General features: G+C 39.1%; 1 protein-coding gene and 1 pseudogene across 10 annotated transcripts in view; one reads left to right on the top strand and one right to left on the bottom strand.

The window, feature by feature from the left end:
* LOC126946324 (cytochrome c oxidase subunit 7B, mitochondrial) overlaps window positions 1-12,035 on the bottom strand; it is a 1,159,743-nt gene that overhangs the window by 734,427 nt on the left and 413,281 nt on the right. The window contains exon 1 of one of the 10 annotated variants that reach the window (XM_050776472.1): window positions 9,482-9,485. The exons of the other annotated variants lie outside the window; for them this stretch is intronic. The gene's annotated coding sequence lies outside the window, so the exon portion shown is untranslated. Of the gene's footprint in view, window positions 1-9,481; window positions 9,486-12,035 lie in introns of those variants that run through there. 10 annotated transcript variants of the gene reach the window in all.
* Window positions 4,747-12,035, top strand: part of LOC126945824 (uncharacterized) — a 61,649-nt pseudogene continuing 54,360 nt past the window's right edge.

Genomic DNA, 12,035 nt, shown 5'->3' with positions numbered 1-12,035 from the left:
ATATATTTTAAAAAAGAATGTTATACAAATGTAATCCTACAGTATATGACTTTTTGAGATTTCCTTTTTTTTTTCACTCAGTATTATGCCTTTGGGATCCATTCAAGTTGTTGCATGTATTAGTTTGTTAATTTTCACTGCTAAGTAATATTTCATGGTATGGATGTACCACGGTTTGCTTATCCGTTCAAACACTGAAGGATGTTTAGGTTGTTTCCTACTTTTGGCTATTACAAGTACAGCTTCTATGAACATTTTTGCTTGGGCTTTTGTGAAAAACAGGTTACCTCTCTCTAGAATAATTATCCAGAAATGTGATTGCTGAGTTAAATGGTAGTTACATATTTAAACTATCAAACTATTTTCCAGAGAGGCTGCACAATTTTACTTGCTCCAAAGGATATCTGAAGGACTCAGTTTCTCCACATTTTTGCCAACAGTTGATGTGGTCATTATTTTTTATTTTAGCCACTCTGATAGGTGTGAAGTGATATCTCATTGTGGTTTCAATTCGCATTTGTCTTATGGCTAGTGATGTTTGTGAAGTGTCTCTTGATGTTCTTTGCCCATATTATAATAGAATTATTATTACTTTTTACTGTTGAGTTTTGAAATTTCTTTATATATGCTGGATGCAGGTCCTTTGCCAGATATGTGGTTTGCAAATATTTTCTCCAGTATATGGTTTTTCTTCTCATTTTCTTAATAGGATCATTCACAGAAAGTTTTAAATTTTGATGAAATAGAGTTTAGCAGTGTATTTAATGGCTGATGCTTTTGGTGTCATGTCCAAGAACACTTTGCAAAGCCCTAGGTCCTGAATACTTTCTCTTGTGTTATCTCCTAAAAGTTTTATAGTTCCACATTTTACATTTAAATGTGTGATCCAATTTGAGTTTATTTTTTGTATAAGGTATCAAGTTTAGAATGAAGTTCATTTTTTTTTTTTGCTTATGAATACTGCTTTTTTACAGTGTTCTATATTTACAAAATCTTTGAATATTTCCCATGACCTGAAGGATAGAGTTGAAGTTCCTTACTCTGTTATTCAAGATCCTCACAGATCAGGGCTCACATTTCTTTCTCATTTTCCATACGATCTGTATTCAAATCCTGGTACTGCCTCGTGGTGACTCAGTTTTCTCATTTGTCATATGTGATACTAATAGTGTTTATTTATAGTGTTGTAATAAAGATAAAAAATTGAGTTACTTTATATAAGCAGCACAGTGCCTGTATTAGTCCATTCTTACACCGCTATCAATAGCTAAAATTGGATAATTTATAGAGAAAAGAGGTACAATTGGCTCATGGTTACTCAGGCTGTACAGGAATCCTGATACTGGCATCTGCTCAGCTTCTGGGAAAGTTACAGTCATGACAGAGGGTAATAGGAAAGCACCCACATCACATAGCCAGAGTAGGAGCAAGCAAGAGAGAGGGTGGAGGTGCTACACAATTTTAAATAATTAGATCTCATGAGAACTCACTCACTGTTGTAAGAACAGTACTGAGAGATGATGCTAAACCATTCATGAGAAACCCACCCCCATGATCCAATTATGTCCCACGAGGTTTCATCTCTGATATTGGGGCCTACAACTTGACATGAAATTTGCTGAGGACACAGATTCAAACTATATTTTTTCACCACTGCCCCACTCAAATCTCATGTCCTTCTCATGTTGCAAATACAATTATCCCTTCTCAACAGTCCCCCAAAATCTTAACGTATTTCGGCATTAACTCAAAAGTTCAAAGCCCAAAGTCTCATCTGAGACAAGGCTAGTCCCTTCCACCTATGAGTGTGAAAATAAAATAAAGTAAAAAAAAAAGAGTTAGTTACTTCCAAGATACAGTGGGGTTACAGGTTTGGGTAAATACTTCCATTCCAAAATGAAGAAATCGACCAAAAGAAAGGGGCTACAGGCCCTGTGCAAGTCAGAAACCCAACAGGGCAGTCATTAAATCTTAAAGCTCCAAAACAATATCCTTTGACTCCGTGTCCCACATCCAGAGCACACTGATGAAAGGGGTGGGCTCCCAAGATCTTGTGGCTTTGCAGGGTACGGCCCCCACCATTGCTCTCATGCACTAGAATTGAGTGCCTGTGGCTTTTTCAGGAGCAGGGTGCAAGTTGTCAGTGGATCTACTATTTTGGAGTTTGGAGGATGGTGACTCTCTTCTCATAGCTTCACTAGGCAGTGCCCCAGTGGGAACTCTGTGTGGGTGCTTCAACCCCTCTGAACTTCCCTTGTAGAGGTTCTCCATGATGGCTCTGCCCCTGTAGTAGGCTTCTGCCTGGACACTAGGGATTTTCCATACATGCTCTGAAATCTAGGTGGAGGATTCCAAGACTCAACTCTTGCACTCCATGCACCTGCAGGCCTAACGCCATGTGAAAGCAGCCAAGGCTTATGACTTGCACCCTCTGAAGCAGTGACATGAGGTGTACCTGGTTCCCTTTGAGCCACAACTAGAGTTGTAGCAGTTGGGATGCAGGGAGCAGTGTCTTGAGACAGGCTCTGGGCCTGGCCTAAGAAACCATTCAATTGTCCTAGATCTCTGGGCCTGTTATGGGAAGGGCTGCCACAAAGGTCTCTTAAATGCCTTTGAGGCCTTTTTCCCATTGTATTGTCTATTGGCAGGTGGCTCCTTTTTACTTATACAAATTTCTGGAGCCTGCTTGAATTCCTTCCCTGAAAATGGGCTTTTATTTTCTACTACATGGCTAGGCTGCAAATTCTCCAAATTTTTTGCTCTACTTCTCCTTTAAATGTAAATTTAACTTTAGGTCATTTCTTTGCTCATACATATGAGGTAGGCTGTGAGAAGCAGCCAGGCCACATCTTGAACTTTTTGTTGCTTAGAAATTTCTTCCTCCAGATACCCTAAATCATCACTCTCAAGTTCTAAGTTCCACAGATTCCTAGGGCAGAAGCACAATTCAGTCAAGTATTTTGCTAAGGCATAACAAAAGTGATACTTGCTCCAGATCACAATACGTTCCTCATTTTCATCTGAGTCCTTTTTAGCCTGGCCTTCTCTGTCCATATCACTATCAGCATTTTGCTAACAACTATTCAACTAGTCTCTAAGAAGTTCCAAACTTTTCCTCATCTTTCTGTTTTCTTCTGAGCCCTCTACTCTCTTCCAACCTCTGCTTGTTACCCAGTTCCAAAGTTGCCTCCACATTTTCAGGTGTCTTTATAGCAATGTCCTACTCCTTGATACCAATTTTCTGTATTAGTCTGTTGTTACACTGCTATAAAGAAATACATGAGACTGGGTAATTTATAGTGAAAAGAGGTTTAATTGGTTCTACAGGAAGCATGATGCTAGCATCTGCTTGGTTTCTGGGGAGGCCTCAGAAAACTTACTATTATAGTGGAAGGTAAAGGGTGTACATGCATGTTACATGACTGGAACGAATAAGAGAAGGGGGGAGGTGTTATACACTTTTAAATGAGCAGATCTCACCAGTATAGTACCAAGGGAGATGGTGCTAAACCATTCACGAGAAACCATCTCCAATGATCCAATCCCCAGTCCCCACCTCCAATAGTGGGGATTACAACTTGACATGAGATTTGGTAGGGATGCAGATTCAAACCGTATCAGTGCCTGACAAATACTGTTCAACAAATGTTACCTCCTATCATTATTGTACAAAATGTTTACTTCCAATAAGCTTTTCCATCTGCTAGCCTCAAATGCCATTTTTTTCTTTCCTTTTGATCTGTCATAATCCTCACTGATCAAATTGCTATCTGTTTTTGTGGTTGCCTCTGAGGGTGATGGACCAGTCAGGATTGGCTGGAAAGGGGAGATTTCTGTGATGATGATAAGGTTGTATGTCTCGATAGGTGTTTGGGCTACATAGGTAAATGCATCTGTCAGAGTTTAGCAAATGTTCCCTTAATGTTTGTGATGTAAATGTATGTACATTTACCTCAAAAAACTGTAAACATACATTAAACTCTAGTTAATGACATGTATGGAGAAGTGTTTGTTGGTGAAGTGTACTAATGTCTGTTACTTTCTTTGAAGTGCAACAGAAAATAAAATATTTTAAAGAATGAATAGAGAAGTGGATAGATATATGATGAAGCAAATGTAGTAGAATCTAGGTGGTGGGTAGGCTGGGCATGGTGGCTTATGCCTGTAATCCCAGCACTTTGGTAGTCTGAGGTGGGCAGATCTCCTGAGGGCAGGAGCTCCAGACCAGCCCGGCCAACATGGCAAAATCCCGTCTCTACAAAAAAATACAAAAATTAGCTGGGCGTGGTGACAGGTGCCTGTAATCCCAGTTACTGAGGAGGCTGAGGCAGGGAGAATTGCTTGAATCCAGGAGGTGGAGGTCGCTGTAAGCCAAGACCATGCCACTGCACTCCAGCCTAGGTGACAGTGAGACTCCGTTTCAGGAAAAAAAAAAAAAAAAAAAAATAGAATCTAGGTGGTGGGTATATTGGTGTTCACTATAAAATTCTTTATATTTTGCTATATGCAGGATAATCTTCAAAGGTGTTTGACCTGTGGATCATACAGGGCCCCATGCACAGAAGGGCATTGTGCTTGGTTTAATGCTCTGTTGTCACTTTTTTGAAATTCTTAATAATTTCATCTTTGAACTTGTGTTAAAAATCCAACAGGACAATGGAGCATGCAAATGAGCAGAGTAGATACACATGATATGTATCTACTATTCCTTGCCACCCCAGGTATATATAGTGTTTGTAAGGCTCCATGAGTGAAGAATTCCAGTACATCTACAATGTGTGGGAGCTCAGCAAGGCTCAAACTGAGTGCAAGGTAAGTGATTTATGTGTATAACCACGTGGGAGTACTGACAACCTTAAGAGGGTATGCTTTCCTTTTAAATCAGAACTTGCTTTGAATGCAAAAAAAGGCAATTATCTTCTAAGAAGCACAAATGACCTTGGTCATAACCACTTGGTTATACACATAACCAGCTCTGTTATTACCAGGCTGTGTAACTATTGAGAATGCTTTATCTGTCTCTAGGTTTGTGTCTTTACTTGTACAATGAAGAGGTTGGATGAGATGGTCCTTTCTTAAGTTCCTTCAAATTGGGAGACTGTGATTCTCTCATTTATATCATCTAAAGACCTTTTCCATCTACAGCTGAGTGATATTGATAATGTGTAAGGGTCATGTCCTTTCATGGATGTGAGCTTTTGGAAAACGAACCTCCGGCTTTGTATATTTCTACTCACTATGACATTTTGCACATAGTAGGTGCACAATAACTGTTTTCTGGATAAATGAATAAACAAGTGAGTGAATGTGGCGACCATTAGTTGTATTTTACCTCACAGTGGCTTCAGAATCAACCATTTGCTCCTCTTTCATTGTAAAAAGGTTTTGTGCCAAACCTATGCTGTAGAAAGTCCAAACATGATAGAAGGGGTCGCTGATACTGCCCTGAGACATCAGCTAACCTTTTGAGACCACTCTCTTCATATTGCCTATAAAAGATTTTTCTCTTTTTGAAGAATGCTGCCTAAGGTCCTTGGATTCACAGCTCCCATCCTCAGGGAGAGATAGGTCTGTCCTGCCTCACTAGGTTCAGGGGTATGTGCCCAGCTCAGAGGCCCATAAAGGAATTGGGAAAATGGCCAGAGTTCCTCATGTGGGTTGAAGGCTCAGCCCCACAAGAGGCCATTAGAACTTCCCATATATACTTGAACCTTTTGTTTCCCACACCCGCTGGAAGGGTGGAGTAGGATGTGGAGTCAGGAGGATGGCTTTGTGAAATCCAACATCTTGAGGCAGTGAGCCATAAATATTAACAGAAAAGTAGCCTGGGCCTTTGTAGGACCTGGGATTTCCATTTTCTTGCCACTGGCCAGCACACATTGGTGTCATTATAAACCAGGCTAGTTTCACTCCCTCCAGAGCCCACTGTCCGGCTCCATTTTCCACTTTCATAAGCTCTACTCATCATTTCTCAATGAATCAGGCAGAATTTTTCCATCTGGGCTCGGTATTGGTTTCCCCAAATGACCCTTAAAAAGTTCAGATTTGAGTCCACAGATCTGTCTGAGCAGGAGGCGGGCCTCATACATCACTGAACACTCATCTTCTCAGAAGGTCGAGGCCTTGGCATGGTTGAGTGTTGATGTCTTTATGGAAGGAAAATGTTGGTTTTGCATTCTATCAGTAACCTCCACAGAGGTGATATTGGGATTTAGGGATCTAATCATTTGGAAAATGCTTGATTGGAGCCAGTTCTAGTCTCATTTATATTTTGGAAAGAGAGGATAATGACTTGTACCTCAGAGATGGCTGCTCCTCTGCAATCTTGTTGGATGGAGTTTGGGAGTGATCAGCAGAGTGAGGTGATAGGAAGACAATTTAAGGAAGAGACTCAACGAACAATCAGAAGCAATAGTGGAAAGAGCACTGGATTGGGAATCAGCAGACTGAGGCTCTGATTCTGACTCTATTATGCTCTTACTTGTTCGCCGTATAGCCTTAGGCAGATTATTTTCTCTCTCAGAGTCTCAATTCCCTCATGTATAAAATGAAGACATGGCCCTTGACGGTCCCTAAGGATCTTCCCAGCTCTAATTTGTAACACTTGAGAGGATACTTACCCTCCTTTAGTTGGGTTAAGTTCATGAAGTCTGGAGCCAGGCTGCCTGGGTTTATGTATTGGACTTACCCTTTCCTGACTGAGTGACCTCAAACTAACCTCTGTGTGCTTCACTATCCTCAACTGTAAAATGGGGATAGTAATAGTACTTGCCTTATAGGATTTTAATAAGGATTAATTGTTTCAATTTACCTGAATCCCTTAGAATATTACCTGACACATAGTAAGTGCTAATAAATATTAGGTACCATTATTTTGTATAGGACCCTTCCCTGGGTTATCCTGAGGAAATCAGGTTACAGTATCTGGGATTTCAGGATATAGCCTTTACCTTCTCTCTGAGAAAAGACTGCCTAGCGGTTGACTTCCTAGACCTCCTGACACATACCTCAACTACCTTTGGGGAAGGTCAGCTTCTGCTCACCCATGGTACAGTACTCCAGGGCTACTGTATATGAGTCCTCAAACTGGACCTCTTTAGAAAACAGCTATTCTAGGATTTGGTCTTGATTCTCCAACTTGGAAGGTCTGTTCATCTTCCCATATGTGCTTCTCTACCTTCTGGCTAGTTTTTACCTTTTCCCGCTGAGATGGTCAGTTTTGGAGTGGAGATAAGACAATCATGGCAGAAAGGAGAATAGTACCTCTCTAATCTCTGATTGTCCTGTCAGGATTTGTTTCCATTAAGGGTTTCTATGCCTCTGGGATATCTTTTGAATTAATCCATGTCTCTGGATTTCTACTTTTTTACAGACATGTCTGGTCAATTCTAACAAATGGATAAATGAATACTTGTAGTCCTGCAAAGTAACATTTGAGCTTGTATTTGGGTCTTAATAATGTAGAATGTTTTAGTCATAAGTGGCCTTTGAGATGAACTTATCTAGTTCCCTCCTTCTGTGGTATATTGAGGAAACTGAAACCCAGAAATGGGAAGGGAATTTCCCAAGATCATGCATCTTAGTTGGGGCTAGAAGCTAGGTAACTTAATGCCGACTTGTAGGCCCTTTCACCTATATAAATTTTCCTCTGGGGCATTTTTGCAGGCACATTTTCCTTAACCAAAAGGAGTGTCTCCAAAATATTGGGGTGTAGATGAGTGAGTGAATATGTTTTAGGATAGAGAGGCCTTTTGGTTCTGCTTAAAATTCCCGGTAGGCAGTTGCCTGCACTTCTTTTAAATTGGGCCAGCCTTGCTGATACTCAAAGAATTCTAGGAGAGCTAGAATTTCAGAGCTCTGTATCTTCAACTGTAGTACCATTGTTGGGTGGGGACAGGAGCATAAGCCTTGCAGCTGGATTTCCTATGTGTCTCCAGGGCCTGGGAGGAGCTTGTCACTCTGGAGTTTGCTTTGGGGTGCTTGGTCATATCATGCAAAGACAATGAAGAGATATGAATAGAATTGATGGAAGAGTGAATCAGGGGTCAGTGTCTGGTTTGCTCGGCAGCCAGTCCATGGGAGTGGCAGAGCAATGAGAACAAAGCACAGTGTGAACTCCTGGCCAAAAATATAACCTAATAAATAGAAGTTTTGCACCCTAGAGAGCACAGTGGAGTTTCTGGCAGGATTGGGTAGTAGTCATCCTGAACAAACAAGATCTTAATTTATGTCTAAGCAGAACAAGATTAGAAACCTGCTTCACATTCCTCCTAGAGAGTTTCTGAAAATCAGCCAAGTAAATTTCCTCCATTTGGAGGTGGAGCAGAGAAGTCATGCACAGTGATTTCCAAACAGTTCCCAGGCTACTGCACTGGTAGTCCTAGGCATGACCCTCAAGGAACCACCATCTGGTGCCAACTTGCAATGTCAAGACAATGATAGCAACAGTTGTACATTGACAAACACCAAGATATAGATGGCTTAGTTGGAGCTTTGTATATCTATTTCAATAGCTGACTGACTTTGCAATCTGCTTCACCAGAAGATCTTAAGCTTATTTTTTCTTGCCTATATTCCCTTAGTATCTAGAACAGTCTTCTATTTATTATCTGTTATGCTGTCTTTTTTACTCCATTCAATTGTTTCCTGAAAACTTATCACTTTCACTTTCACAAGAGATTTAATCTAAATGAAAGACAATAAAAGAGTAGCCATGAAGGATTCTCAATTTTGAAGCTGCCAGATTCTCCAAAGAACACGTAATATGTCCTTTTGAGGTACCAACTCTCTGACTTTCAACTACCATTTATATTCTGATGACCCTTGATTCTATATCCCATCCTCATGCCCAACTTACAAATTAATATATCAAGTTGTCTGCCACTCAGATGTATCACAGGTACCATAAACCTAACATGACCAAGGTGGAACTTACCCTATTACCCCTTCAACATGATTCTACTCCTGTGTTTCAGTTTTACTTGGTGGCACCATTACTTATCAGTGACCTAACGTAGAAACTATGGAGTCATCCTTGAATCACCTTCTTTCCTTACCTGTTAGACCCAAATCCATCATCAAGTCTTACTGATTTTTATCTCATAAATATATTTCAAATCTGTCCACTTAATTTTGTTTCTACTGCCTTAATTCAAGCCCTCATTACTTCATATCCAAACAACTGCTACCTGATGTCCCTGTCTCCAATCTGGGCCCCTTACACTTCATCCTCCACACTGCCAAAATAATTTTAAAATATAAATCTGATTATGTTACTCGAGGTGCTTAAGGCCCTACAATGGCTACTGATATGATTTGGCTCTGTGTCCCCCACCCACAATTGTTGAATTGTAATCCTCATGTGTTGGGGGGGCGAACCTGGTGGGAGGAGATTGGATCATGAGGGTGGATTTCCCCCATGCTGTTCTCATGATAGTGAGTGAATTCTCATGAGATGTGATGGTTTAAAAGTTTGGTACTTCCCCCCTTGCTCTCTCTCTCCTGCTTCCATGTAAGACGTGCTTTGCTTCCCCTTCTGCCATGTTTGTAAATTTCCTGAGGCCTCCCCAGCCTTGCAGAACTGTGAGTCAAACTTCTTTTCCTTATAAATTACCCAGTCTTAGGTAGTTCTTTATAGCAGTGTGAAAACAGACTAATACAGCTACCCATTTCCTTTAAAATAAATCTCAAATTCCTTTCAGGGCCCACAAGGCCTTACATGATTCTTCTCTACTTATTTCAGAAGCCTTGTTTTTTGCCACTCCTTGGATTGCTCTTTATGCTTTAGCAACACTGAACTCTTTGAAGTACCCCGCAGACACTATTTTGTTTGTGTAATTGTTTGTGTTGCCTTCTTGAATTGGATCTTCCCTACTTATTATTTTGTCTGGCTAACTTTTTATTACTTAACCCCAGAAGTCTTTCCAGACTAAGTGAGGTGGTACTCTTGTGTGATCTCATAGCATCCCGTCACATTCCATATCGTATCTCATTATCACACCCTATTATAATTATCTGTTCACCTGTGTTTCCCACTACATTATACTGCTCTTCAAGAGACAGTGTGTTACTTATCTCTATCCTAGCACACTGTTTGGCATATAGTAAGTGCTCAATAATTGCTTTCTGAGAGAATGAAAGGAGCAGGTATATATTTGACTATTCAGCTAGCCCTTTGACATCAAGTAATTTTTCACTCATTGACTCATTTTTCTGTCACAACAAGTCCATGGGGTTGGTTTTTGGGGACATTCATATGTATGCTTCTTTCATAGAACACTTCTTGTGAGTTACTTTTCTGAAACTTTTTCTGGTAAGGACAGCAAACTCGATATTCCCCATTTTGAAAATGCAAAAACTGACACTCAAAGATGCTACAAAACTTGCCTCAGTTCATGCAGCTAATGAATAGTGGAGTGTAAATTTTGATTTCTAAACTCTCATCCCAAGGGTCTTCCTCCTGCCTCCCACTGTTTCCAAATCATGGTCTTGAAACATTTGGGTTTCAAGGGAGGTCCTTAGGATGACTGGGTTTCTCCTATACTTTGTTTATCTACTGACTTAAAACATTTAAAAAATTATTTAATTTTATTTTTAGTTGACGTGTAACAATTGTACATATTCACAGGACACATAATGATGTTTCAATACATATAATGTATGGTGATAAGAAAAGAATAATTAACATATCCATCATCTTAAATATTTATCATATATATATCATATATATATATATATATAAACAAGCACAGCATGGTACTGGCATAAAAATAGACACATAGACCAATGAAAGAGAAAAAATAACCTAGACATTAATATAAGAATCTACAGTCAACTTATGTTTTACAAAAGTGCCAAGAACATTCATTGGGAAAAGAATAGTCTCTTCAATAAATGGTGCTTTCAAACTAGGTATCCATGTGTAGAAACATAAGACTAGACCCACACCTCTCATCCTATAGAAAAATCAACTCAAAATGAATCATATATATATTACTTCATAATATTCATAATTAATTCATAATATTATAATGATTATACATATAATATTATGAATATCATATATATATAATTGCTAACTGTAGCCATCCTATGGTGTTACAGATTACACCAACTTATTTCTCCTAATAAAACCTCCTCCTATGCATTCCTTCCCCCTACTCTTCCTAGCCTCTAGCGTCTTTTGATCTACTTTTTAACTTCTCTGAGACCAACCTTTATTTTTTAAGCTTTCACATATGTGTGAAAACATGCAGTGTTTGATTTTCTTTTCCTGGCTTTTTTTTACTTAACATAATGCCCTCTAATTCCATTCATACTGCCATAAATAACAGGATTTCATCCTTTTCATGGCAAAATATTATTCCACTGTGTATAAACACCACATTTTCTTTATCCATTCATCTGTTTTTGGACATCTAGTTTGATCCATGTCTTGGCTATTGTAAATAGTGCTGCAATAAACAAGGGTATGGCAGTATATATCTCCTCAATATATCCATTTCCTTTCTTTTGGATAAATATCCTGTAGTGGGATTGCTGAATCATATGGTAGTTCTATGTGTAGTTTTGTGAGGAATCTTCATATTGTTCTCCATAGTGGCTGTACTAGCTTACATTCCCACCAAGAGTCAATAAAATGTTTTTTTCTCTGCATCTTTGACAGCACTTGTTATTTTTTGTATTTTTGATAATAGTGATTCTAACTGGGAGGTAACAATACCTCATTGTGGATTTGATTTGCATTTTTCTAATGATTAGTGATATTATTATCATCACTGTTAATCTTCATTAGCAAAAATGATCATCAATTTTTAAAATATATTTCTTGGCCGCTTGTATGTCTTCTTTTGAGAAATGCATGTTCAGATCATTTTCTCATTTTAAAATCAGATTTTTTTTTTGTTTTTTGCTGTTGAGGTGTTTGAATGTCTTCTATATTCTCGGTATTGATCCCATGCCAGATAAATAGTTTGCAAATGTTTTCTCCCGCTCTGTAGGTTGTATATTCACTCTGTTGATTGTTTATTTTGCTA

Source organism: Macaca thibetana, chromosome X (assembly GCF_024542745.1).
Source record: "Macaca thibetana thibetana isolate TM-01 chromosome X, ASM2454274v1, whole genome shotgun sequence".
Lineage (NCBI taxonomy): Eukaryota > Metazoa > Chordata > Mammalia > Primates > Cercopithecidae > Macaca > Macaca thibetana.
The sequence above is the reverse complement of the archived record's forward strand: the minus strand, read 5'-3'. Positions and strand labels throughout refer to the sequence as shown.